The sequence below is a fragment of the Lampris incognitus genome, chromosome 8 (assembly GCF_029633865.1).
Source record: "Lampris incognitus isolate fLamInc1 chromosome 8, fLamInc1.hap2, whole genome shotgun sequence".
In the NCBI taxonomy this organism is placed as follows: Eukaryota; Metazoa; Chordata; class Actinopteri; order Lampriformes; family Lampridae; genus Lampris; species Lampris incognitus.
Genome location: NC_079218.1, coordinates 21,234,269 through 21,261,257, shown reverse-complemented (window position 1 = coordinate 21,261,257; position 26,989 = coordinate 21,234,269). Strand labels below are relative to the sequence as shown.

General features: G+C 43.9%; 1 long non-coding RNA gene and 1 pseudogene across 1 annotated transcript; one reads left to right on the top strand and one right to left on the bottom strand.

Annotated features, from left to right (window-relative positions):
- Positions 1 to 831: 831 nt before the first annotated feature.
- Positions 832 to 2,807, bottom strand: LOC130116470 (uncharacterized). Its single transcript, XR_008810579.1, has 3 exons — positions 2,678 to 2,807; positions 2,226 to 2,466; positions 832 to 909 (listed from the first exon to the last, which is right to left on the bottom strand). It is a non-coding gene; the product is annotated as an uncharacterized LOC130116470 (long non-coding RNA).
- Positions 2,808 to 25,664: 22,857 nt separating this feature from the next.
- On the top strand, positions 25,665 to 26,748 carry LOC130117325 (uncharacterized protein K02A2.6-like; annotated as a pseudogene).
- Positions 26,749 to 26,989: the final 241 nt, after the last annotated feature.

Here is a 26,989-nt window from a genome sequence, read left to right as displayed (position 1 = left end):
ACCAGGGGAGGCGCTAGTGCAGCAATCAGGACATATACCCAATTCCAGCTTTCCACCCGCAGACACGGCCAATTGTGTCTGTAGGGATGCCCGACCAAGCCGGAGGTAACACGGGGATTCAAACCGGCGATCCCCATGTTGGTAGGCAACGGAATAGACCGCCACGCCACCCGGATGCCTGAAACAGCAGGTGTCTTGAGGTTTTTAAACAGTGGCAGTGACGTCCCACTGCATCCCATTAGAACCAAATGCACACTGGATTCACATCAAACCACCAAATGTTTTTCCTCCTGCGGGTCAAAGGGATAGAGGGGAAATCAGTTTGTGCACCAGGCAGGATTTATTTTACAGTGACATGGCGGTAGTTGTTATTTTCTATAGCATCAGGCTGACAGTTTTCTGTAGCCACCAGCCAACTGCTGATATTCAGGCCAAGTGGAACCCAGTTTCCAGTTCATAAACCCATTTCCTACATATCCCCAGGTTGGTGTGTGTGTGTTGTTTGTTGTGTCTTACAGTGTGTGAGTGTAAAGGAATAAATGTATGGTTATCTGCCAGCATGTGTGTGCCCTGAATGTGAGCTTGCATGCATCCTGCACTGTGTTTTTGTAATCTCGCTGGCTGCTTCAGGCTGGACCCTTTCCCCTGTATAAGTAGGAAACATACCCAGTGTTAAAATAAACATCTTTTATGCCTCAGTCAATGGGCTTGACCTCGGTGGTTATGCATACATGATATTTGCTGTGGTGAAATTTATTTATTTTCCACAACACTGCTGTCAGATTCTCCACACCTCAGGCTGCAGCATCCTCAGGGCACTACCTGACATAGTGGAAAGCTAAGGTGGATGAGGAGCAGACAGTGATCTCTGTGCGGACACTGGAGAGCAAGGTGCCACATTCTGAAAACCTACAAGGGAAAAAAAGACATGTAAGGTGAAGATGAATAAACTGAATATTTAGGGGGCAAACACTGCTTTGCTGTTGTTTGTGAAATACTCACCGGTATAACTGGGAACTCTTAAATGTTTTTTTTCCATTGGGAGTGACGAAGAAGGACAGGATTAGGAACAAGTATATTAGAGGGACAGCTCAGGTTGGACGGTTTGGAGACAAAGCAAGAGAGGCAAGATTGAGATGGCTTGGACATGTGTGGAGGAGAGATGCTGGGTATATTGGGAGAAGGATGCTGAATATGGAGCCGCCAGGGAAGAGGAAAAGAGGAAGACCAAAGAGGAGGTTTATGGATGTGGTGAGGGAGGACATGCAGGTGGCTGGTGTGACAGAGGAAGATGCAGAGGACAGGAAGAGATGGAAAAGGATGATCCGCTGTGGCAACCCCTAACGGGAGCAGCCGATAGTAGTAGTAGAGATAACTGGGAACTCTAATCCCAACCCCAAAAAAGTAAGAAAAAAACGGCCCTAAAGCTCTCTCTACTCTTTCACTGGCCTATTGATCGTCACCCCATCCTGCCCCCCCCCCCACACACACTCACAAAATTATTGGCTCCACTTTCCATGGCAACTGGGGGCTCTTTGAAACATGAATGGGGATGATTAGTCCTTCCCTCCCCTTGCTCTCTTAATTCACTCATTCTTTTTACCCTCTCTCCCTCTCCATCTCTCTCTCTCTCTCTCTCTCTCTCTCTCTCTCTCTCTCTCTCTCTCTCTCTCTCTCTCTCTCTCTCACTGCATCTTATGAATATGGAATTTGAAGTCCCCGCAATACACAAGACTGTCTTCACTACATTGAGTCACCAGGAGTGTCAAGCATCCAGAGCCAATCGACTGCCTTGTTCATCCCCTCTAAGCTCCTTTCTCCTCTCAATTCAGTGGCAGAGATGAGGTGAAAAGATGGACTACAATGCCACATTAACCGGTAAGACTAGTTGTGCCAGGGCTATGTATTGGTACTCAGGATGTGAGTGAGTCAAAACGAGCATTTGATGCAACAGCAAGTGACCAGTGACTTGGCTAAAGAGGCTAACCTATTTGCATGCTACCACCTTTCCTATGTCTTGGGTGTTATGGGACTGTTGTGGCCTCAAATCCGCCCCCCCCCCCCCACGAGTGTTGAGCATACAAATTAATAACCTTTACGCCAGATGCTGGAAGAATAGAAACCAACGGCTTTATGGTTTCGAGCTCCTGAATGACGGTGTGTATGTATAGCTTGAGACAAATATTCATGGCACAAACGGCCGTTTGTCTTTCCTCTCTGCTCACCTGTTCTGTTGAAGACACGTGTTTCACGTCTGATTAAGAGCCAGGGAGTTGTGACGTTGGGGTCTTTGGTTGACCAGAAACCCATCCACTCCTTTTACTCGCTTTTGAGCCAACACTTCTCCCCACTGAGTGATTTCACTGAGCAAATCACTAAAAAGAAGGAGGGGGAGGCGGGGTGATGGGGAGCTTAGGGAGCGAATGGAACACTCCCTCTGCTCATCCTCTGCAACACTGATGGGATCTGCAATGCAAGGTGGATGTTACATTAAAATGCTATTTTGTGTGTGTGTGTGTGAATGAAAAAGAAGGTACAGGCAAATCCTTGCCTCAACTTCACAGCCTCCATGCACACATGCACATCCGCATAGGCAGGCACATTCATATCAACCTTGTTCTGAATCCATTTCCCCATGACAGGGTCTTTTTTGCTGACAAAACAAATGCCTACGCACCTGTGATTAGAGCCACTGTCACTGGGTTTTCATCAGAGGTCTCTCTCTCTCTCATCCTCAGCTCCTAGCTCTATCAGACAGCTCCATCACTGGCAGCTTGATAGTGTTTCAAGAGACTACTGCAAACCTGGGGGAAACACTGTGTGGAAAAAAGGAAACGGCGAGCATGTGAACTGAAGGAGGAGCGAAAAGGTTACAAGGACGTGTATATCAGCCTTGCGGGAGACCAGAAATTGGAGGACAGGGAATATTATAAGCACATAGGATGACAGGAGAAAAAAAAAATCTGAAGTCAGAGATGACTTCTGTGGTCAAATGCATGTTAATTCATGGGCCAGTGTTACATATATGTTCATACTATGTGTCCTGTCTCTACAGCTGCATATCTTGCTCTTTAGCTGCCTTGACCCTTTACATAAGCAGGACCCTTGTAGCATTTGAAATTTTACCATATTTCTTCCGGTCAAAGGTTTCAAATGTTGAAAGCAGTCCTGCCTGGTGCATGCAACAAACAGGACAGGGTTGTAAATAAGATAACTGGTAAACACACTGTTAAGAAAAGATAAGATAAAATAAGATAAGATAAGATGATACTTTATTGTCAGGAATAAGGAATCAGGAACACTTTGTCATTTTATTTCATGTACGGAAGTACATGAAATTAAATGAAATATTTCCCCCAGCCCACAGCAGTGCAACACAAAGACAAAAACACATATCCAAAAACTACAAGAACACATATATCAAACTACAAAAAAAAAAAAATCACTGTCCAGGAGAATGAACACCAGGATGACTGTCGGAACTGCCGGTCTGCATGGGCTAGCAGTTAGCTTAGCCCACTCCGCTTCCACGTCCTGTCAGACCGCTCTCTGTGTTTCCTCCTCGGGCGCAGCTCTGGGCAGGGCCGTGGTCCTTGGACCCACCGGACACAGCAGACCAGGCTCCCCCAGCCGATCCAACGCCAGCTCTCCCAGCCAGACACCCTTGACACACCTCCCCGCACTCCACATGACGACACCAAAAACACAGTCAACGCTAGGCGATACCCCTGCCAGACCGCCCTCGGTGTTATCGGAACTGCCGGTCTGCATGGGCTAGCAGTTAGCTTAGCCTGCCCCGCTTCCGCGTGCTGTCAGACCATCCTCGGTGTTTCCTCTTCAGGCGCAGCTTCGGGCAGGGCCATGGTCCCTGGGCCCACAGGACACGGCAGACTAAGCTCTCCAAGCCGATCCAGTGCCAGCTCTCCCAACCATTAAATGAAGACACAAACTCAGACGCAGACGTGGACAAAGACACGGAATGGACGGTACTGGGTAAGGCCGCCGCAAACGTTAATTTGCCTCGCCATCTTCCCACAACGGTACTGGGTGAGGCCGCTACAGATGTGAATTCTCACCGCCATCATATTGTCCATTAACATCAACATTTCTTTTTTCATGTGCTCCAAGAATGATAAAGACAAACAACATATCTAATAAACACACTTAGCAGCATATAATAAGATCACATGAAGGTCATAGAAAAAAAAAAGATAAACTAAAATAATGTTGCATGGGTGCAGGATGCCTGTTTCTAAGAACACCCTTTAAATAGAGGGCATGTCAATCATCATAATTTGTTGCATAAAATTCATTTTATAAACATAGCTCAGGCATGAACATCTGACAGCATGCCAGTATTCAGCGGACATGTAATGTTCACCAGCTCAGTGTGAAATCTAGCAGTCTTAAAATGAACAATACCTTTCAGCAACTTTCTGGTGCTATCTCCGATTAAGCATATGCCACTAAAATGACAGGACTGAACTGGGTGCACAGCAAGAGATGGGTGCCCGCTCTGGGGGAGTTAAGACGGGGTGTAATGGAATTGGATGTTGGCGACGTTTATATGTACTTCATGTGACCCATCTCCCGGCTATTTAATAAATGTAACCTGTTTGACAGACAAATTTCAAAGCTGTCATTGCACGTATTTCAACCCAGCATGTTATAAATCATATTTGCCAGTTCCACAAACAATAGATTAACATCTCTATCCCTACAGGGAAAGCTCTATATTTTATAAAATCAGATACAACAAAGCAACAGTCAATAGGTTACATTGTGTGACAGGCCAGCTGTATTCTATGATGAATTGTTTTTCATTAAATTTTCAGTTTTGGTTTATCAGAGTTGTTAGACCCACTGCAGAGAGCCCAGCCCCATGGAGCTAAGCACTAGGTCGTAAGGCACAGAACAGGTCAGAGACACATTACAAATGCAGAGGGGGAAAATGCTTTTTTCATCAGTCGGGGGCATCCGGGTGGTGTGGCAGTCTATTCCATTGCCTGCCGACACGAGTCACGCCAGTTCAAATGCCCGTGTTACCTCTAGCTTGGTCAGGTATCCCTACAGACACAATTGGCCATGTCTGCGGGTGGAAAGCTGGAATTGGGTATATGTCCTGATCGCCGCACTAGCGCCTCCTCTGGTCGGTCAGGGCACCTGTTCAGGGGGGGAGGGGGAAGCTAGGGGGAATAGCATGATCCTCCCACATGCTACACCCCCCTGGTGAAACTCCTCACTGTCAGGTGAAAAAAAGCGGCTGGTGACTCCACATGTACTGGAGGAGGCATGTGGTAGTCTGCAGCCCTCCCCGGATTGGCAGAGGGGGTGGAGCAGAGATCAGGATGGCGCGGAAGAGTGGGGTAATTGGCTAGATACAATTGGGGAGAAAATGGAGGGGGGGGGGCACCTGCTATTTCGATATGCCAGCTGATGAGCTAATACTAGAAGGTCATTCTAAAGCCTCTATAAACTATAAACAAGACATCTTTGCTAACTATTTTGCTGAACAAAGTCAGTTCTGGAAACTTTTTTTGCACTCCTTTGGTATGAAGATTTAGTCACTGACAAATGCCGAAGTAACTGTGATCGTTTTATTATTGCAGCAAGGTTGGATTTATGAAACTTTCTCCCTCTCTCCAACTTGGTCAGGCGTCCCTACAGACACAACTGGCCATGTCTGCGGGTGGGAAGCCGGATGTGGGTATGCGTCCTGGTCACTGCACTGGCGCCTCCTCTTGTTGGTCAGGGCACCTGTTCGGGGGGGGGGACTGGGGGGAATAGCATGATAGCATGATCCTCCCACACGCTACATTCCCCTGGTGAAACTCCTCACTGTCAGGTGAAAAGAAGCGGCTGGTGACTCCACGTATCGGAGGAGACATGTGGTAGTCTGCAGCTCTCTCCGGATCGGGGGGGGGGGCAGCGACCAGGACGGCTTGGAAGCGTGGGGTAATTGGCTGGATACAACTGGGGAGAAAAAGGGGGAAAATCCCCCCCCAAAAAGAAAAAAAAATTGCAGGATTGATTTACACTTACAGTTTACGTGTACAGAAGGTCTCCATTCATAGGAAGCAGAATTTTATTTTTTTCCAAAGCAGCACGGTCAGAAATTAAAGTTCCATGTGACACGTCACCTTTTTTCACTGGCCAATTTATTAAGTATGTCACAGAAGGTGAATCAGTTCATCTGAATACAACGTTTGGTGGGAGAAACATTCCATCGAAGTGACTTCGTCAGTCTCAACCGACTGCAGGGATCCCCACCCTTATAAACAATACAGTTGCATAACGACTGAAAACAATGATCGGTTTCATATGAAAATTGGTGTGACCCTTAACTAGAGTTTCAATGGCCATGTGTACTATTCACAGAGGATTGGGAAATAGTTACAATCACAGCACTGTCAGATGGTAACAGATGTACTCTTAGCCCCCCTCGGTTCAGGGATGGTTGTTCCCTATTCACATAGATGGCCTCTTTGACTCCCCATTCAAACCGGCGTTCCTTTCTATAAAAGATGTGCACATCCTCATCCTTGAAACAGTGGCCACTGACCTGTAGTCTACACCTGATGGGTGTACACTGCAGAGTCCTGGCGTATATCTGTCACCATTTTACAATGCAATGATTGCAACTATTCCCCAATCCTCTGTGACTAGTACACATGCCCATTGAAACTCTAGTTAATGGTCATGGCAATGTGCAATGAAACCAATCATTGGTTTCGGTCGTTATGCAGCTGTATTGTTTATAAGGGTGGCAATACCTGCAGTCAGTTGAGACTGACAACGTCCCTTGGCTGAGTGATGAAATGTTTCTCCCACTAAACGCTGTGTCCAGATGAACTGATTCACCTTCTGCGATTTCCTTACTTGGGTTATTGAGCACACATAAAGACATCTATGAGGTATGCCTACCTATTACTGAGTGGAACCTCATTTTGCCAGCAGACAGCCTGAATTATTCATGGCATGTACTTAGTCAAAGTGTTGGAAACGTTATAAAAAGAGATCTTGGTGCATATTGACTCGACAGCATTATGCAACGCTGTGAACCTCTTGCTCTACCTCATCACAAAGGTGTTCTGAGTGGATTATTGGGTATGTTGTAGGTCATTGGAATAAAATATGCCAATGTTGTTGTTCATGGAGCCATATTTTTGTACTTTGAATTGTTCTGCTATCACCAAGTGTAGTCATTTAATGCCTTATCTTTAAATGTCGTACTGCAATGTCTCCTTTGCTCCCCAGCACCTACAGCATGCATATTCATCAGGGAAAAGGATCCCTCTTCTGATGCTCTTCCTGAGGCTTGTGCAACTTTTTCAGTGATGCAGTTTTCTGTGTAATCCTCCTCAAATCGAGAGTCTAAGGATAGGGGTTTAAGGCGCTGTACATTGTGCTTTATTTACCTGTTTTGGAGCATATAATGTGAATGTGATGTGAATGCAAAGCCCTCTGAGATGGTAAGTGTGAATTAGAGTACAAAAAAAATGCCTTGACTTGACATGCTGGGATTGTTGTTATTTATGATGTGATGCATTTTCGTACTGGAATTATCCATTTGAAAATGTATTTATTGCAGCTATGAAGGGATACACTTGGCCAGCAGCAATATTCGAGTACGCTGTGATGTTTAAATGATGCTCACTTGGCATTAGAGTGCCTCATGTCTGCCAAGAAAACATTCCTCGCACCATTACACAACCACCGCCAATGTCTATATAATATCCTCTCATAGGACAATAAAATATCTATCTATCTATCTATCTATCTATCTATCTATCTATCTATCTATCTAGCTAGATAGCTAGATAGCTATCAATCAATCAATCAATCACACTAGGCCGGATGGATGCATGGATTTATACTACAAATGCCAAATTCTGTCCCTACTATCAGCACGTCATAACAAAAATTGTTGGACCAGGTCATGGTTTTTGACCCTTCATTTGTTCTCATTTAGTGACCATGTTCCCTCTGTAGTTTCATCCTCTTATTTTTTAGCTGACAGGAGTGGAATCCAGCATGGTCTTTTTCTGATGTAGCCCATTTATTTCAAGGTTCAACAAGTTGTGACTTCAGTGATACCCCTCTGCACACCACTGTTGGACTGAGCTGTGGCTTCCCTGTTACAACAAAAGTGCCTTACACTTGCTCTACTATTAATGCGTGTTTATCGCACCATGCTCTATAAACTTCAGACACTGTAGTGAGCCAAAATCCTGGGTTGGCAGCTGTTTTTGAGATGCTAGAGCCACCAGATCCGGCACCATTGATCATGCCATATTCAAAGTCACTTAGATCATACTTATTTCCCATTCTAACATTAGATTGAACAGTAAATGTACCTTCCATCCATCCATTATCCAAGCCGCTTATCTTACTTAGGGTCACGTGATGCTGGAGCCTATCCCAGCAGTCACTGGGCAGCAGGCAGGGAGAAACCCTGGACAGGCTGCCAGTCAATCACAGGGCCAACACTCACACACACACACACACACACACACACACACACACACACACACACACACACACACACACACACACACACACACACACAACACACAACACACACACACCTGGGGACAATTTAGTATGGCCACAATTCACCTGACCAACATGTTTTTAGACTGTGGGAGGAAACTGCAGCACCCGGAGGAAACCCACATAGACATGGGGAGAACCTGCACACAGAGGACGACCTGGGATGACCCCCAAGTTTGGACTATCCCGGGGTTCAAACCCAGGGCCTTCTGCTGTGAGGCGACTGCACTAACCACTGTGCAACCGTGCCACCATTGTTGCCCAACTTTTATTTAGTTATTTATTTTATATTGTTTATATCTTACACTTTTATAATTTTATATTTCTAATTCTTTATATTTTTCTTTCATCCCCTTATTTTGTTTTCATCATAATCCTTGTTTTATCGACTGTAATTCTCTTCATTTTAATTATGCTCGTGACTCTATCCTGACCATGTTTTACTTTGTTCTGTGGAGCTGATCTGGCATTATGTCCTATATTTTTATTGTATTTTGTTAAACTACATACTTTATCTATTGAATTACGACCACGTAATTCACTGTTTGGAGCATTAATATGCAGGTGTAACAAATAAAATGGCAGCTGAGTGTATTGTACTGCAGTGAGTTGTTAAGGTTTGCTTCCTTGACTCATATACACTTATGGTCACCTTGCAGACGAATGTTTACAGGAGAGTCCAACCCTGATTTGCTAAAGTACTGAAGTGCCAGCCAAGTAGAGGAAGGTCATCAAGTCCCTTGCCAATACTGTCTTGCCCAGTGAACTAAAAAGTCCAGCACTCCCTGTAATACGTTCAGGCTGAAAATGTCCTTCAGAAGTTAATTAGTTTACCCTATCTACCCTTGAATCTCTATGAAGCAATCAATCAGTCTTCCATCTCACAAAATAATCAGATACACTGAGCTGTCTTTGCCTTTCCTTTTTATACACACTAGTATAGAGAGAAGAGGAGAAATTTACCTGCAATTTTGTGAATTTGATAGCAGATACAAAGTGAAACTTATGTTAAAGAATCAAGTGCTGTACACTTCATAAACGCTTTGCCCTAGCACGTGGCAATTGCTGGGTTCTGTCTGAGGATAAGATAAACATACTGCTGAAAGCCAATTGCTTGTTTTATTTTTTTTTCTTTTCAACCCTCATCTCCTCAGGCAAGCGCCTCATAGGACATCGGTAGTGCTTTGCGATCATTCTGGGACATTCCCAAACATGATTTATGCACGTTTGTGTGACTCATTGTTCCCTATGAAAAATCCTCTATAAACCAACAACGTTTTTTTTTTTTAATCAACTTACCTTATTAAATGAGAGTCAGGACAATATCCATAACCAATCCAATCCAACCAAATCCAAATTAACATGGAGAATTGGACCAGTAAAAAAAACAAAACAAAAAAAAAACCCTGGAGTTGGACAATCCCTGGTGAGAACTTGACTTCTGTTTTTCCTGTACCCTCCTATGTTTCTCTTTGTCTCTGGTGGATTGTCTCTTCCTGACATAGCAGAGTAAAGGAACGAATCAGGTTCAAGTGGGTCAGTGATTGAAGTAAGTACCTGGAGTCATCACTCTGACACACACACACACACACACACACACACACACACACACACACACACACACACACACACACACACACACACACACACACACACACAAACGTAGCTACACACTTCCAGTAAATGGGGCCATTTAAAAGCCAGTTCTCCCTGCTGTCCGGGCTATTCTGTCTTATCTAGAGCAGCATGCAATGACTGAACCGGGAGGGCGTCTGTGTTTTTTTTTACAGGACACATGGTTGCGGCAGGGGTAAAAGCTGTGTCGCTTGCAGTAATGAGGGATTCTCTCCATCCAGCTAGCCTACCAAGGTCACACCTTATTTCATAAAACATAGATGTCATCTATCCAGAAGAGCATGTATATTTTAGCTGGTGATAATTGTCTCTGCCCCTGGCTTCTAGAGCTAAATCTGAAGTTTTTTTTTGGAAGCAACTATTTAATCACTTTTACCGATTAAATGCTTTGCTGTAACCACAAGGGAAACAATGAGCTGTGGTTGGCTGTGAAATAACTTAAAAAGGGAGGGCTATCGCTAGACGTTCCTCTTCTTTCCCCAATTTCTTTCCACCACTGACTAAAGAGAAATGGGTAAAACCTCTACACAGCTAGCTAATCTCATTGCGGAAACAATTCCACTGCATTTTCCAACACAGAGTTTTCATCTGCAGAGGTGCAAATTGTGTGGGCTGTCCTATTCTCCCAATTGATTAACTCTTACCCTTTCGAAGGAATTAAGATTAATTAGCCTAATTAATGACTTGATAGTCAACACATTTAAGCTTATTTACTGTTGCATTACAAAAGGGATCAGAACAGGTTTAAAGAAGAATTTACTGGAAACTGGCAATGGAATGCAAATGTGATAATTCTTCAGTTCTTTATTTGGGTTGCTTCATGGCTGTACCACTTTCGAATATGTCTCTGTCTCTCTGTCTCCCTCTCTGCTGTTGCATGCTGGGAGCTGGGGATGTGTGAGAGCATTTGGTGAGAGCGACTGTTTGCTAAAAGCATTTTGCTAGTTTTGTGATATGTGTTTTGCTTGATAGTTTTCAGCTTATGTTGCGATTATTATATGTTTTAGTGTATTGGTTGCTGTCAGATTTTAGCGGGGATGCGTCTTCGCTTAGATTTACTGTTCCATAAAGATCGCTCTTAATGTGTGTCAGACAGATCCCTCATGGATCATCTTTTTTTGGGGAGATGTGTTGGATATTTGTGATTTGTATAATCTTGATGTTGGTATTTTATCGCTGGACTAGGAAAAAGCTTGTGATCATGTTGACCATATGTTTTATTTTCTACTTTGAGGGCATTTGATATTGGGGAAGGTTTTCCGACATGGTTGTGGGGTGGGGGGTTAAGTCGTTAAGTTCTTGCTCAGAGAGGAATTAGGTAGGGCTATCCAATCTCTGGACAACTGTACTTGCTGGCTATTGAGCCATTCTTAAATAGACTCAGGCTTAAAGTAACAGCGCACCCCCTTCCGGGGTGGCCACAGAGTCCCCCGTTGGTGGTATTAGCATATGCTGATGACATAAACGTTTTCATAAAATATCAGAGTGATGTGGGGGTTTTCATTGAGTGTTTTGGACTTTATGAAAAGGCCTCCTATGCAAAAGTTAATCAGGTAAAGAGTGAGGCCTTGTAGATCGGTCAATGGAGAGAGAGAGGAATTCTCCCAGTCTGCCAGGGGGGTCTTAGGTGGGGGAGGACAGGGATGAACGTTTTAGGTGTGTTCCGAGGAACAAAGGACTTTCAAAGGCAAAATTGGGAAGGTGTAGTAGAGAAGGTGTGTGCCAGGCTGTCTAAATGGAAATAGTTGCTACCTCAACTTTCTTATAGTGGAAAGGTCCGGGCTGTCAATAAATTGGTTTCCTCAACCCTATGGCACAGACTGAAAGTCTGACCTCCACCAAGGAGCCTTATTGAGCAAATCCAGATTACAATTGTGGATTTTTTCTGGTCAAATCAACAGTGGATTAAGGCAGCTGCATTGAACCTATCAGTACGTGAGGGCAGACAAGGCCTCATGGACATCCCATCCAGGATAACATCGTTCAGGTTCCAGACTGTGCAGAGACTGTTTTACAACTTTGGACTCAGCTGGTAGGACACGGCTTGATTGTTACTGAGGAGAGCTGGCCGACTTGATTACGATATGCAAATGTTCTTGCTCCACCCTCAGGTTGTGGAACTTACAGGGTTGACACCCCTCTATAAATCAGTCTTGCAATCAGCAGATTTTCAGTTTCCACCAAGTATGTGTTATGACACCATGGATGTGGATTTTTGAGGAGCCATTGTTGCGTAATGTTTTAATCAACTCCCAGGTCTTGCTGTCTGTTAGCTTGCGGTCCAGCTTGTGAGAGGCTCATTGTGTCAAGCTGGCCATCTCATGAAAACAACTGTGAAACATTCAAGTCTTTTAGATGACTGCACAGGTTGGTGGATAAGGTCTGTGCCGCCTGCCAGGGCCCCTCAGAGCATTTGCTGAGAACCATACTCTGTCTGACCATTGGGATGATGAAGGTGAGTATTTCCCTATCTGACTGTCTCTCCTGTTGTTGGGAAGTTGAAGGAGGAGGAGGATAGTTCTCTGTCTTTCAAAACTCCAGAGCTGGGGGAATTTGAGACCATGGGTAAGAAAGCAGCTTATTGCTCCTGTGTTAAAGTGTCGCATTTATGCTCTCTGGCAGGGATAAAGGCTTCGATGTGGACTAAGTTTTTTTGGCCCAGGTTATTTTCCAAAAGGCTGTTTGGCTGACTCTGTACAAACCCCCCATTTACAAATGGATGGGGGACCTCCAGTGGGGGATTGAACGTGGGGCTACAGCTAAAAACATATCTGGTGCACCTGGATCCTAGCATAGAGGAGGGATGTACTTCCTGTTTTAGCAGGGAGTCATTACAGCACTTTTATCTTGTGTCCTATAATTCAGGGTTTATTTAGTCAATTTCTTTCATGCTTTCAGGGTCTAGGAGAAAGTTTTTCTTTTGAATATTTTATTTATTGGCCAAAATTTCCAGCCGCAAAAAAGTCTGTGCATGTAAACATTAACACGGTGTCTGGAGTGGCTAAACGGTCAATTTGGAAAACCAGAAAGAACCAGATTCAGGGTCAGTAGATCCTGTTCTGATGATGACTGGACTGATAGCTGCATGACTCGGTGGAATTTGAGTACTATAAACTGACAGGCAGCACAGATGCCTTTATGAACATTTGGGGTGTTGGGGATGGTTGTGTTCTGCTATTGAGGATTTGTTTATTCATTTTTGAAAAAATTTCAGTTTCATTTGGCTTTGGTTTTTTTTTAATCTGTTTTTTAACACAGGCATTTTGGTTTGGATAGCGTGAATAAATTCTAAATAAAGGACTTTAAAATTCAACTCTCACTCTTTCTCTCGCTCTCTGTCTGTCTGTCTGTCTCTGACTTTCTTCTTGTCTGTTAATGCTTTTTTATGGGATTGTCTGTTACTCATGAAATGTGTTAATAGCTGTTTTGTGTTTAACTAAATTAATCTGAAAGTATTCTAGATCCTTAATCTCAATGGGCTAACCTGGCTAAAGAAAAGTTAAAATAAACAAACGGATATCTCTAAAAAAAATCATCTCTTGCAAAGTTTAGGTAAAAAGTCAATAAAGAAGGTCTAACTGATTCTGTGTTTTAATAATGTACATAATGCAGCTGCATGCATTTTTAAACACGACCTAGACAAGGTCTTACAGTATTACATGGCTGTATTTTTAATTTCAAGGAATATTCCTAGAGTCCATTTATTTCACACAGACACACACACACACACATCATCATCATCATCGTCATCATCATCATCATCATCATCATCATCGGCAGTCACTCTGAGTCAAGTATGACTGTCCTTCTGGGTTCTTCTGGATATTCAGGTGGCCATAGAGGCTGATCCTGGAGCTGCATATGTTGGGGCAATGCGGGCAAGGGTGTGAAGGAGTGGTTGTGGATGTGGTTTGGGCCTTTATGATAACTTGCTCCATTCTGAGTCTGCGCTTGTTTTTAGCAGCATGGTGGAGGTCATGGTTGCAGCACGCAGCACCCTCACAAACAGACAGTCTCCTGTTTTTTTGCTGCTCGTCCCCAGGTGTTAAGGTTAATGCCAAACCTTTTGATGTGGCCTTGGTGTTATACAGCATCCTGTCACAACCTAAGAGTAAAGGACTTGTTTTGGGAGGCAAGAGTCAGACATGCGGAGGACATGGCCAGCCCATCTCAGCTGATGTTGTGCGATGGTGGCAGTTATAGTAAGCATGTTGTCCTCCTCAAGCACACTGAAGTTGGTGAGCTTATCTTCCCAGCTGATCTTAAGGATCTTCCTGAGGCATTGCTGTTGGTATGCCTCAAGTGCCTTCAGGTGCCTGCTATATGTGGTCCATGTTTCTGGCCCATACAGTAGGATGGGCAGCTCTACCGGTTTGTACACCAGAATTTTTGTTCTGGCCTGAAGGTCACCGTTTTCAAAAACTATTTTTCTCCATCCTGAGATGGCCCGGCTGGCACAACTGAGATGACGGTGTATTTCGATATCAGTGTTGGCTTCGGAGGAGAGAAGGCTGCCAAGATATGGGAACTGTTCCACGTTTTTGAGTCTTGTGTTGTCTACAGAGATCGATGGGGGCAGAGCAGGCATATTTCTTTTGGGTGGGGGCTGGTAGAGGATATGGGTCTTTTTTAAGTTAGTGGCCAGACCAAGCTGCTTGTATGCCTTTGCAAAGGCGTCCAGTATGCACTGTAGTTCCTCTTCTACGAGGGACACTAAGGCATTGTCATCGGTGTACTGCAGATCAATGATGGATGTGGTGGTAGTTTATTTTTAGCCCTTAATCTGCTAATGTTCAGAAGATTCTCATCAGTTCTGTACATGATTTTGACTCCCTGAGGCAAATTAGGACCCATGAGGTAGAGGATGATTTAACTCCTGTGTGGATCTTGAAGGACTCTGTCTCATCTCCATAACTGCTGAGTACTCTAGCTGACATATTGTCATGCAATAGTTGTAGTACTCTGATATATTTGTCAGGGCAGCCTAGTTTTGACAGAACTAGCCAGAGGGCCTGACAGTTTATGAAATCAAATGCTTTGGTTAAATCCATAAATGCAATGTACAATGGCTGATTCTGTTCCTGGGCTTTTTCTTAGGGTTGGCGAGCGGTAAAAATCATGTCCACTGTCCCTCTGTTAGGATGAATATCACTCTGGGATTCTGGAAGAATTTCCTCTGATATTAGGAGGAGTCTGTTGGCCAAGACCCTAGCCAGAGCTTTCCCTGTGGTGGAAAGCAGGGAAATGCCACAGTAGTTGCCGCACTCAGCTTTGTCTCCTTTCTTAAATATAGAGACAATGGGCATCCAGGTAGCGTAGTGGTCTATATCATTGCCTACCAACACGGGGATCGCTGGTTTGAATCCCCGTGTTATCCCTGGCTTGGTCAGGCATCCCTACTGACACAATTGGCCGTGTCAGCAGGTGGGAAGCTGGATGTGGGTATGTGTCCTGGTCACTGCACTAGTACCTCCTCTGGTCAGTCGGGGCGCCTGTTCAGGGGGGGGACCGTAGCGAGGGGGACCCTAGCGAAACTCCTCACTGTCAGGTGAAAAGCAGCAGCTGGCGACTCCACATGTATCGGAGGAGGCATGTGGTAGTCTGCAGCCCTCCCTGGATCAGCAGTGGGGGTGGAACAGTGACCGGGATAGCTCAAAAAATAGGGTTATTGGCCAAGTACAATTGGGAAGAAAAAGTAAAAAGAGACAATGAATGCGGCCCTAAGTTGCACAGGGATTCCTCTTTTTCCTGTATTTTAAGTAGCAGGGCATGGATATGTCTGAGGAATGTAGGTTCGCCTGCCCTCAGTACTTCTGCCGTTATTCCATCAGGACCAGCAGTCTTGTTGATTTTCATCTTTCTGGTGGCCCCCTGGACTTCTCTTAGACTAGGCAGTGCCTCCATGTCCTCCTCTTTGGGTTGTTGAAGGAATTGTAGAGCTTCCACCTCAGGGTTAGAGTCCTGGTTTAAAAGGTCCTGGCAGTGCTCTTTCCACCTCTCTTTGATTGACTCATTGTCTGTTAGCAGTGTGTGTCCATCTTTGGAGTGAAGGGGGGGGGGGTAGACGGAGAGGGCTGGGACCATATATAGTGGGGCAGCTTAGCTCCAATATTCATAAGGATTGTGCATTTTGTGATAAAAGCACTAAACTTGGTACATATGTAGCTTAATATATTTAGAAGAAATTTGGATATGGAGCCACTGAAAATTAACCCCGCAGTGGCCATGGCAGGCATGGACGTTATTAGATCGCTTTTAGCGGGGCTGTGGCCTCCCTAAATTTCATATCAGCCATTATGACAAGACGGAGGAGAATGTTACCTTTCCAGAGATACCAATATTATTGTTCTAGTCCAAATAGAACCAGAGATATCCCATTTTACATATCGGATGTCACCAATGCATGTTGAAAAAACTAAGTTACTTTTGTAAATAAAAAAACAATAAAAAGAACGATGAACACTTTTGAAGTACTGAATTGTGTATTATTCCCTGCAATTGCTGGTTCTAAACCTTGACCGACAGAAGAGGAGTGTTTAGGTATAGATGTCTATACATAGTGTATAGATGAATAATGTCTCAAAAGTGACTGGGAACTTAGTTTTTTCAACATGCATTGGTGACATCCGATATGTAAAATGGCATATCTCTGGTTCTATTTGGACTAGAATAATGATATTGGTATCTCTGGAAAGGTAACATTCTCTGCTGTCTTGTCAAAATGGCTGATATTGTGGTGATACACAATTGAGGGTGGATTCACCAGGGGCTGCCGCTCCTTTAAAGCAGACATTCAGAGTGCTGACGTAGGCACTGCTTGGAGTTTCTGGGGTGAGCCATGTTTGCGGCAGCCTAGCGGTTAGCTGGTTGCCACGAGAGATTGTGCTGTATCGATGTCATTTTGTCAGGCGAGTAAACGGAATTGACTCGACTCGATCTCTCCGTCTCCTCATTCCTGCACTCCCACAATATGAAATTTAGGGAGGCCACAGCCCTGCTAAAAGCGATCTAATAATGTCCATGCCTGCCATGGCCACTACGGGGTTAATTTTCAGTGGCTCCATATGCAAATTTCTTCTAAATATATCAAGCTGCATATGTACCAAGTTTGACGCTTTTATCACAAAATGCACAATTTTTATGCTAAACTGCCCCACTAATATTGCTTTAGTTGTATTGAAGAAGCCTCTGGTATCCCCAGAGTCTGCAAGATGTTTGATCTGAAGGGCCTTCTTCGTCCACTACTGGTTCTTCAATTCCCTGACCCAGCTTTGGACAGCTGACTTTGTTCTTGCATGGGCAAGTTGTTTATTTTGGTAGGTGATGTCATTCTGCCAGATGGTAAAGGCTTTCCACTTGATGTTGATCAACCATTGGATTTCCAGGTCATTCTCATCAAACCAGTCTTGGTGATTCTTCATCTTATGTCCAAGAGTGGTTTTACAGGTGCCAGTGATTGCAGCCGTGAGCATATCTCAGTGGATTTCAATATCATCTGGATACTGCTTAGGCATTGATGTACTGAGCATGGCCTGGAACTGTTGACGAGAGGTCAGTTGTTCGAGGTTGAGCTTTCGGCAGCTCTGCTTTTTCTGCACCCTTCCTTTCTGGTGAAGATGAATGGACAGGGTGGGGCGGATAAGGTGGTGGTCAGTCCAGCAGTCATCTGCACCGATCATCACTCTGGTGTTAAGTACCTCTCGTCGGTCTCTTTGACGGACAATAGTATAGTCAATAAGCAGCCAAATGTTAGAACGAGGGTGCCTCCAGTTTGTTTTAAATTTGTTCTTCTGGTGGAAGTGTGTTGGTGATGGTTAAACTGTGTTCTGAGCATGTTGTTAACAGCAGGATGTCACTGTAGGTTTTGTTTCCAACACCTTCCTTGCCAATTATGCCTCTGCACAAGTTGTAATTCCATATGACACTGGCACTGAAATCTCCAAACAGGATTAGCTCATCCTCTTTGGGGACTTTAATGAGAACATTGTATAGAAGGTCTCCTTAACTTCATCTTGTAAATCAAGGGTTGGAGCGTATACATTGATGACAGTGATGCTTTGATTCTTTACATGCATCAGTCATATTGTCATCTGGTGTTCATTGATGCCAAGAGAAAGCATAGCAAGGTGGCAAATGAAGCTGTTTTTGATGGCAAAACCAAAATTGTGGATCCTCAGCTCATTGGCTGCTTTTCCTTTCCAGAAGAAAGTGTAACCACCCCTCTCCTCTTTCCAGCTGCCCTTGGTTGGCCAGTCAGGTTTCAGAGAGTGTGACCATATCAATCCAGAATCTCCTCAGCTCTCGGGTGATGATGGCAGTATGCTATTCAGGTTGATCGCTGGATTGATTGTCCATGGGAGTTCGTATGTTCTAGGCTCGAAAAAATATGAGTTTCTGTTTCTGACTACATGGTGGTGATCCCACTGGATGTGATAGTCTAGACAGGAGGTATGAGGCAGACTATATTTAGGGCACCTTTTCTAGCCCCCTCTCCAACTGGGGTGAGCAGAGCGGATCCTAAATTGGGCTGCTCAATCATGGGTGCAGCAGCCGAGAAGCCCCTCTGCCTCAGTCCCAGGTCTTAGCAACTGATCATACACCAATCACCTGTGTGCCAGGTTGTGGCTAGGGGCTGCCACACCTCACTGTCCTGCCCCCGTCACCTCTTCCTGATTGCCACAGGCTTTGACCCAGAATGTTTATAGGTTGATTCCCTTGCTGGAGGACGCCTGCGTGTGAGTTTTTTACGTGGAGAGGTTGATGCACCTGCAGCCACCACATGGTCCTTAGCAGGGGGTGGCTAGAGTCCAAAGACAATTGGGGACCACCCTCTGCTGCAGCCTTCATCCGCCTTCACTGCCTTTGTGACCTGGAGACATCTTCTGCCAGTTTCGCCTCTGAGGTCTGTTGGATCACTCTTCGTCTGGAACCTCCCTCTTGACCTATCTGCCTTGGGTGACGCTTCCTGGAGCCAAGCTCCGGATGGCATAGCTCTTGGGATCATTAGTACATGCAGGCTTCTCCACCTTCTCCACAAGGTAGAGATCCAAGAGAAAACACACACACAAAGCAAGTTTAGTGACCTTTGTGAGGGAAGGATGACAATATAAAAAAATATTATCCAACGACCAGATAATTAAGGGTCCAATCTAGTTCAGTTTCCTTGCAGCCCTTACTAGAATGACAACCAGACTGGGCTGGTAGAAGAAGTCTAAACAAGAGCAGATACCACATGCAGAGGCATCCATAAAATGTGGCATTTAAGAGGTTCTCACTTCCAGAGGCCTCAACCAGTTTATTTCCCATTGTATCGCAGTGCAATGCTTTAAATGGGACAGTATCTGAATGTAACTTCATTCACACTGTGATAATTTAGTAACTGATAATGGGTGGACAATTGATAAATCATTTTTATATTGGTTGCAGTGTTATTCCTTTTTTCAACCTTCTGTAGATGTAATTATGATCATACAGCTAACTGCCTAATCAGAATAGCAGGCACATCGACCCTCTAGCTGGTGCTGCTGCACTGCATCTGGCCATCACTCTCTATCAAAGAATATGTCCTTTTAGTCACCCTTGTTCGCCTTAGCCAGGTTTAATATGGTTTCAATGGAGAGATAATGACCTCATCTGTTTATTGAGAATAATTGGGTTTTTATGCGCGGCACGGTGGCCCAGGGGTTAGCACTGTTGCCTTACAGCAAGAAGGTCCCGGGTTTGAACCCTAGGCCGTCCCAGGTCCTTTCTGTGTAGTCTGCATGGGTTTCCTCTAGGTGCTCCAGTTTCCTCCCACCATCAAAAAGACATGCATGTTAGGGTTAATACTCCTGACTGCTGCTGCTGACCAAGGCAATGCAAAGAAGAACTGGAGTTGGTCCCCAGGCGCTGCAGCTGTCCACTCTTCCAATACAATAGGATGGGTTAAATACAGAGAACAAATTTCGTTGTAACCTGTACAATGACGAAATAGGGTGGCTTTCTAATTTCTTCTTCTTCTTTTTTTTTGTATTAGAGGAGGAATGAAAATCGCTGTTGTTTACCCTCCCCAGGCAAGCTTATTATTGTGCACTGCTTTTTAGGGACTTTAGCAATCAGATTTCTGATATGATAAATTAATGTGCTATGAAATACACCTCTACTTCTTGTAATTTTTACTTAATTCAAGAGCGTACATTAAAGATCACACCCCTCAGACTGTTTTGTTCAACGCTGATTAGAATTGATTTTTAAATGTTCTGCTCAGATATAATAGCAATACAACAAGCTTGGGTGGTACACAGATTCACTTCTTCACTTCTTTGGACCGAGCGTCTTAAAAGGGCTGGCCCTCCAAAGAACAAAACGAAATTAGATCCTTGGTGTTGGAAAAACGACATTTCCTCAGTCACCAGCAATTCAGTTATCATTTGCGTTTCATGCTAGTGGCAACCGATGAAACAACTATTGCAAGGGACATCAACAACCTGATAGTAAAATACTTATCTCTACTATTATGGAATGTTATGCTTTTTTTAAAAAGTGATTCTGCTATAATCACTACACAGTTATTTATCTCTCTCACACACACACACACACGCACACACACACACCATCTCAGTCTCCATGTGATCAGCTGTGTCTTTACACCCCCATCCTGTGAGCGCGGCTGGTGTGTAATTGGTTCATCTGTCCTTTATGCTTATGTGATTGGTGGAGTTGGCATCAGGCCCTGGGCCCAGATGATCACTGTGACGCCAGCTTTTCACACAAGAGGACAGCCAAAGACACAAGCACAGCATGCTCCCCATTAATTAGAAAAGGCTAAGCCTCGACAGAATAGGTAGAATTGTGAGTTATAAGCAAGTTTGCAATACCATCATCATAGCGTGCTAAACAACTAAAAATAGTTTTGAGACTCTCACAGGGGCTTTCTAAAGTATGGAGGGAACTCTAAGGTATATATGACTAGAAAAACTTTAATGTTCTTTCACATTGTCTACAAATGCTGAATGAATGAAACAAATGGCATATGGGGAAGTAGTTTGCATTTACACTGGGAATGGTAAGATTCACCGGTTCACATCGGTGCACCGGCATAAAAGTTAATGAGGCGAGTGCCCCAATTAAAAAAGCGTGCACCAGATAAACTTTGGGATGAACTCGAGATGCATCGTTTCTAACACCTTTGCGTTGAGAAAATCCAATTCATTTATATATAATTATTAGTAGAGGCCCAATGCCTTTATTATTTAGTAATGTGACCAACAATTTGTGACCAATAATTTGATATTTAGATTGATTCCTCCTCTCTAAACAGTTTCTCAAGCTCTCGTCTCCACTGCTCCGTGACATGCCTCGCTACTACAGAGGCCCAGCTGTGGCCACATGAGAGAGCGCACTTGAGAAAAGGTTTAGAGAGGAGGAATCAATCTAAATATCAAATTATTGATCACATTTCTAAATAATAAAGGCACAGAGGTCAAAAAGAAACAGCATAAATGAGATGCTTAATGAATTGCAATACTAGAGAAAGAAACATGTAAAGTGGCACTTTTTTAGTTAATTTATGATTCGCCGTATGCTTAAGAAATAAAATCGAACTCTCTGTACCATATTGAATTGCGCAGCATCATTCTTTTGCATCACATCGCATCACATCGTATCGTATTGAGTCGCATTGTGTGTCGAATCGCACACCATCGCAATAGGGGTGAATCGTATCGTATCACATCGGTAGTTTCTTCGTATATAGCTTTAATGTATCGGATCACTGGCAATGCATAGAGATGCGTATCGCATCAGCCTCGGTGATGGGGAGTCACATCCCTAATTTACACGGTGCACACTTGTCAACGTACATAAATTACTGCAGTACATTCCTCTTTCACTCCCTCTTTCACTCAAAACGGGGCCGAGGCTCCAGTGAATGCCTGCAAGACACCAAGCTTGAGTTTATGCAGTACATACCATAAATAGAAACATGCACACTCCCCGTAGGCTAGCCCCCCACCCCCCCAACACACACAAACACACACTTAAATTCAAGGCTGGGCCTAATCCCTTAGCTGAGCTGTGAGTTGCACAGCTCTGAAATCTCACTGGAAGGGAGCACAACGGCAAATGCTTTGATCTTCCACGACAACAGCTAAATAGACCACATGAAGTCAAGCTTATGGCTCTTGCCTTCTCTTCGCATCTCCCTTCTGTCTGAGTCTTGTCTTTGTAGGTGTTTGTGAGTATGTGCATGTGCCTGTGATTGGCATGCAGTAATGACGGAAGTGAATGCATTCTGTCTTTGCAATGTGGATGTAAAGTTGCATTTGTGATTTTTTTTGGCACATTTTAAGTACGCATTCTCCATGACTGTGTAAATAATTCTAGAAATTATGATTTGAAATGCGCCCTGGCTCTTCAACTGACAAAACTGTCCACTGATACAGAGAGGCTGATATAGGTTTAAGCACAAATGTCACATCCTCTAAAATTTAGACCACATTTCACCCACGCACCATCCGATCACTATATTCACATAACCTGGATCATATTCAAAGGGAAAAGAAGCAGTAAGATATGCGGTTTTGTCGGCCTACAACCCAGGGACCGTTCTGATGTTTGTCTAGCTATATAACAGTTTGTGATTGTGGTCGACTTGGCTATGTTGCATATCAAATATTAATCAGCTATTCAGCTATGAGGCTTGATATATTTGAGCCAGGCTGGAATTCTTTAAGCCTTCAAACTTCATTGGAATCAACAAACATATTAAAAGCCCGTCATGTTTAGCTTAACATTGAGAGGAAAGTGAATATTGAGAATTACTGTATATGTAAATGTAAAAATAAAATCTAGTTTGAAAATATTTACTAGTCTTGACTGGCTTTAAAAGGTACTATCAATATAAACGAATCTTTTCTTGGATTATATCTATTAAAAAGCGCCATTGTATGATGTCCACCCTCACCTCTGCAATTTGCCATCTTCATCGAACCTCTCGCAGCAGCTATTTGCCAAAACAATAACATAACTGGCATACAAACAGGAAACTGTTCACAAAATCAGTTTATATGCAGATGATTTTTTTTTATAGATACAGAATACATCAACATCCCTACCGGAGGTATTAAATCTTATATCAGTCCAACCACTCAATGGGGAAAACTAGAATGCTGTAACTCAGAATCTTCCTTTAACTATCACAACAGGCAATATTAGACACCTGGGTATTTGATATCTCTAACAATCTGTCAGACCTGTTTGCGCTTAGCTTTACTCTCCCAGTTCTAGAATACATATGCAGCACACATACATGGGCCTAGGGTTTGTGGGACCGGTGAGGTGCAAGCCATTTGGACGGAGCCGAAGCGAATGGTTGAGATCTTGCCCGCAACGCTCCTACCCCTGCTTGCACCTTGACAATATCCTGAAATTTTAATCTTAATCACACTAGCTTATTACATACACACACACATTCATACAAACCATACTCCAAACAACACCCACTACCAGGTCAGGGTCGGCTGAACAGGAGGAGTGTGGGTGGTGTGGTGTTCCCAACACAGAATATTAACCAGTGTGGGTTGGTTGGTTTTGAATGTGCACATTCAAATGTGATTGGTGCTGAATGAGGTGGAGGTCAGCTATTGGTTGTTACTGAAGAGTATATAAGGCAGTATCGCCACCAGGGCGTTCTCTTGGTACTCCGCTCTACTCGGAATAGCTAGGTTGTTACAGCGTAATAATAAATATACTACGTTACTGTCATAAGTCTGCCGTGTGCACTTTCCAGTTATCTACTTAAACAGTTTAGAACAGTATTAGTGTTTCATTCACCACAGTTTGGCGACGAGGATGGGATGTTTAAGTTGGAAGTCACAGAGTTAGCATGTCAAGCAGCTCCAGCAAGGCAGAAGTAAACGACGAACAACCAGGGAGACTTTTGGAGAGTGAAAGGACCGTCGAACAGAAGATGGCATTCGGTAAACCAGAAGATTTCCACTTCGAGGAAAGTGAGGAAAGTTTTGATAGTTATCGCCAGCGGTTAGAGCAGTACTTCGCAGCAAATGGATTGGGCACTCGAGATGAGAAAACCAAAGCGGTATCTCTTACGGTGGTAGGAAAAAGGGCACATAGCTTGCTGATGGATTTGTGTGCACCAGATAAGCCATCGGGTAAAACATATGAAGTACTGGTGGGAATGCTAGAAAAGCACTACATCCCGAAAACCAACTTTATTGCCGAGAGATGCAAGTTTCACGGAAGAAACCAAAAGGAAAACGAAAAAATAAGTGAGCACATTGCAAGTTTGAGAAAGTTAGCAGCCACATGCAAATTTGGAACATTTTTAGATGAAGCACTGCGTGATAGGTTTGTCTGTGGAGTTAAGAGCAGTGAGCTAAGACATCGGTTACTCAATGCTGCTCACACAAACGACTTAACATTACAGCTCGCAGTCGAAATGGCGCTTTCTTTTGAGGTAACAAAAGGCAACAGTGCGCAACAGTTTGCACAGAAAGGCTATAAAGCTAATGTGGTAGAAATGAAGGCTAACCTAAAGCATAGAGAGGCTATGGTAAAGTCTACAGCTAATGGAAAGCCCTGCTATCGCTGCAATGGAAAAGGCCACAGACCGGATGAATGCAGGTTCAAGGACGCAGAGTGTCACCAGTGCAAGACAAAGGGACACATCGCAAAAGCATGCCGTTCACCTAAAGAAGGAAGCTATGGCAAGGCATCGAAAGGGACCAGGCATTTGGAATGTTGCCACGCTCTCCAGCACGGAACATGTACAAATTCCAGCACTATCAAGCAGCAGGGAAGACTTGGTTGCAACGCTTCCCAGCACGTGGACCAGAGCAACGCTCAGTCTTCGGGCAGATGGAGATCCTATCCAGCCTCAGCTCTGCAGTGCCAGAGACGACTGCTGTGTGCCAACAAGGTGCATGGTGGATGCTGTACAGAACATTGACACTGGTCAGACATTGGACAGTGGAGGGGCCGAACTTTTTGCAATGGACACAGGTAAAGGTGACATTGTGAAACCCTACTATGTGTATGTCAGTGTAAATGGTACAAGGGTGAAAATAGAGGTAGACACTGGCGCAGCCGTGTCAGTGATATCTGAAACTCTACTTAAACGCAGGTTTAAAGATGTGAAACTTAGTCCTGCAAATTGTGTGCTGAAAACCTACAGTGAGGAATCATTGCCGTTGATAGGAAAATTCGCAGCAAAGGTGAAATGCAAGGAACGCTCAGAAAAGCTAGAACTACTAGTCGTGAAAGGAAGAGGTCCTGCATTAATGGGCAGAGACTGGATAAGTCAATTAAAGCTAGACTGGTCAAGAGTCAACAGAGTGGCTCCTGATACAGTGGATGATGTGTGTGCCAGACATGCATCAGTGTTCAAACCTGAGCTAGGCAAGTTAAAAGGTATTGAAGCCAGACTACATGTAGTTCCAGATGCAGTGCCCAAGTTCTGTAAGCCTAGAAACGTGCCTTATGCATTAAGAGAAGCCGTAGAGAGAGAACTGACAAAATTGGAGGCTGAAGGTGTCATCTCACCCATTAATTACAGTGAGTGGGCAGCTCCAATAGTTTGTGTGCCTAAAAAGGATGACAGTGTGAGAATATGTGGAGACTACAAGGTCACCATCAATCCATGGTTGAATGTGGAACAGTATCCACTACCCAAAACCCAAGATTTATTTGCTAAACTAGCAGGAGGTCAGCAGTTTACTAAATTAGACTTGTCGCAGGCTTATCAGCAAGTTCTGTTAGAGGACAATTCAAGACATTACCTAACTATCAACACACACAGAGGGTTGTATCACTACAATAGGTTACCCTACGGTGTTGCTAGCGCTCCTGCTATTTTTCAAAAGATTATGGATCAGGTTCTTCAGGGCATGGAAGGGGTCATCTGTTATTTAGATGACATCTTAATTACTGGAAGATACAGAAAGGCACCTGACTAACTTGGAAAAGGTGCTTAGTAGACTTGAAACTTACAATCTCAGGGTTAAAAGAGAGAAGTGTGCATTCATGCAGAACAGCGTTTCATACTTAGGGCATGTCATTGATGCCGTGGGCATACATCCAATGAAGGAAAAGACAGATGCTATTCAGAGGGCTCCAGTTCCGAAAAATGTAACTGAACTCAGGTCATTCTTAGCTCTGTTAAACTACTATGGGAAGTTTATCCCTAATCTATCTACTCTGATTCATCCAATGACAGCATTGCTGCATAAAGATGCAACCTGGGAATGGTCAGAGAAATGTCAAAGTGCATTTGATAGTGCAAAGAAGTCTCTTCAGTCAGAAAAATTGTTAGTACATTTTGATGCAGAGTTACATATCATACTAGCATGTGATGCTTCTCCTTATGGAGTTGGTGCTGTAATCAGCCACAAAATGAAAGATGGAAGTGAGAGACCTATCGCATTTGCATCCAGAATGTTAACTAAAACAGAACAGAATTACTCTCAACTGGAAAAAGAGGCACTGGGTCTTGTTTTTGGAGTTATGAAATTCCATGAGTATCTTTAAGGAAGGAAATTCTTGTTATTGACAGACCACAAGCCACTGTTGAAAATTCTGGGGCCTAAAACAGGTGTGCCAACACTGGCCGCTGCTAGATTACAAAGGTGGGCTCTAATTTTGGCAGCGTATACATACGAAATCCAGTACAAGAAGTCAGAGCAGCATAGCAATGCTGATACTTTATCAAGATTACCTGTGAAGCCTGATGTAGATGTGGTGTCAAACCCAATTTACAGAGTGTCTTACCTGGAAGACTTACCTCTTACTGCTAGAGAAATAGCCA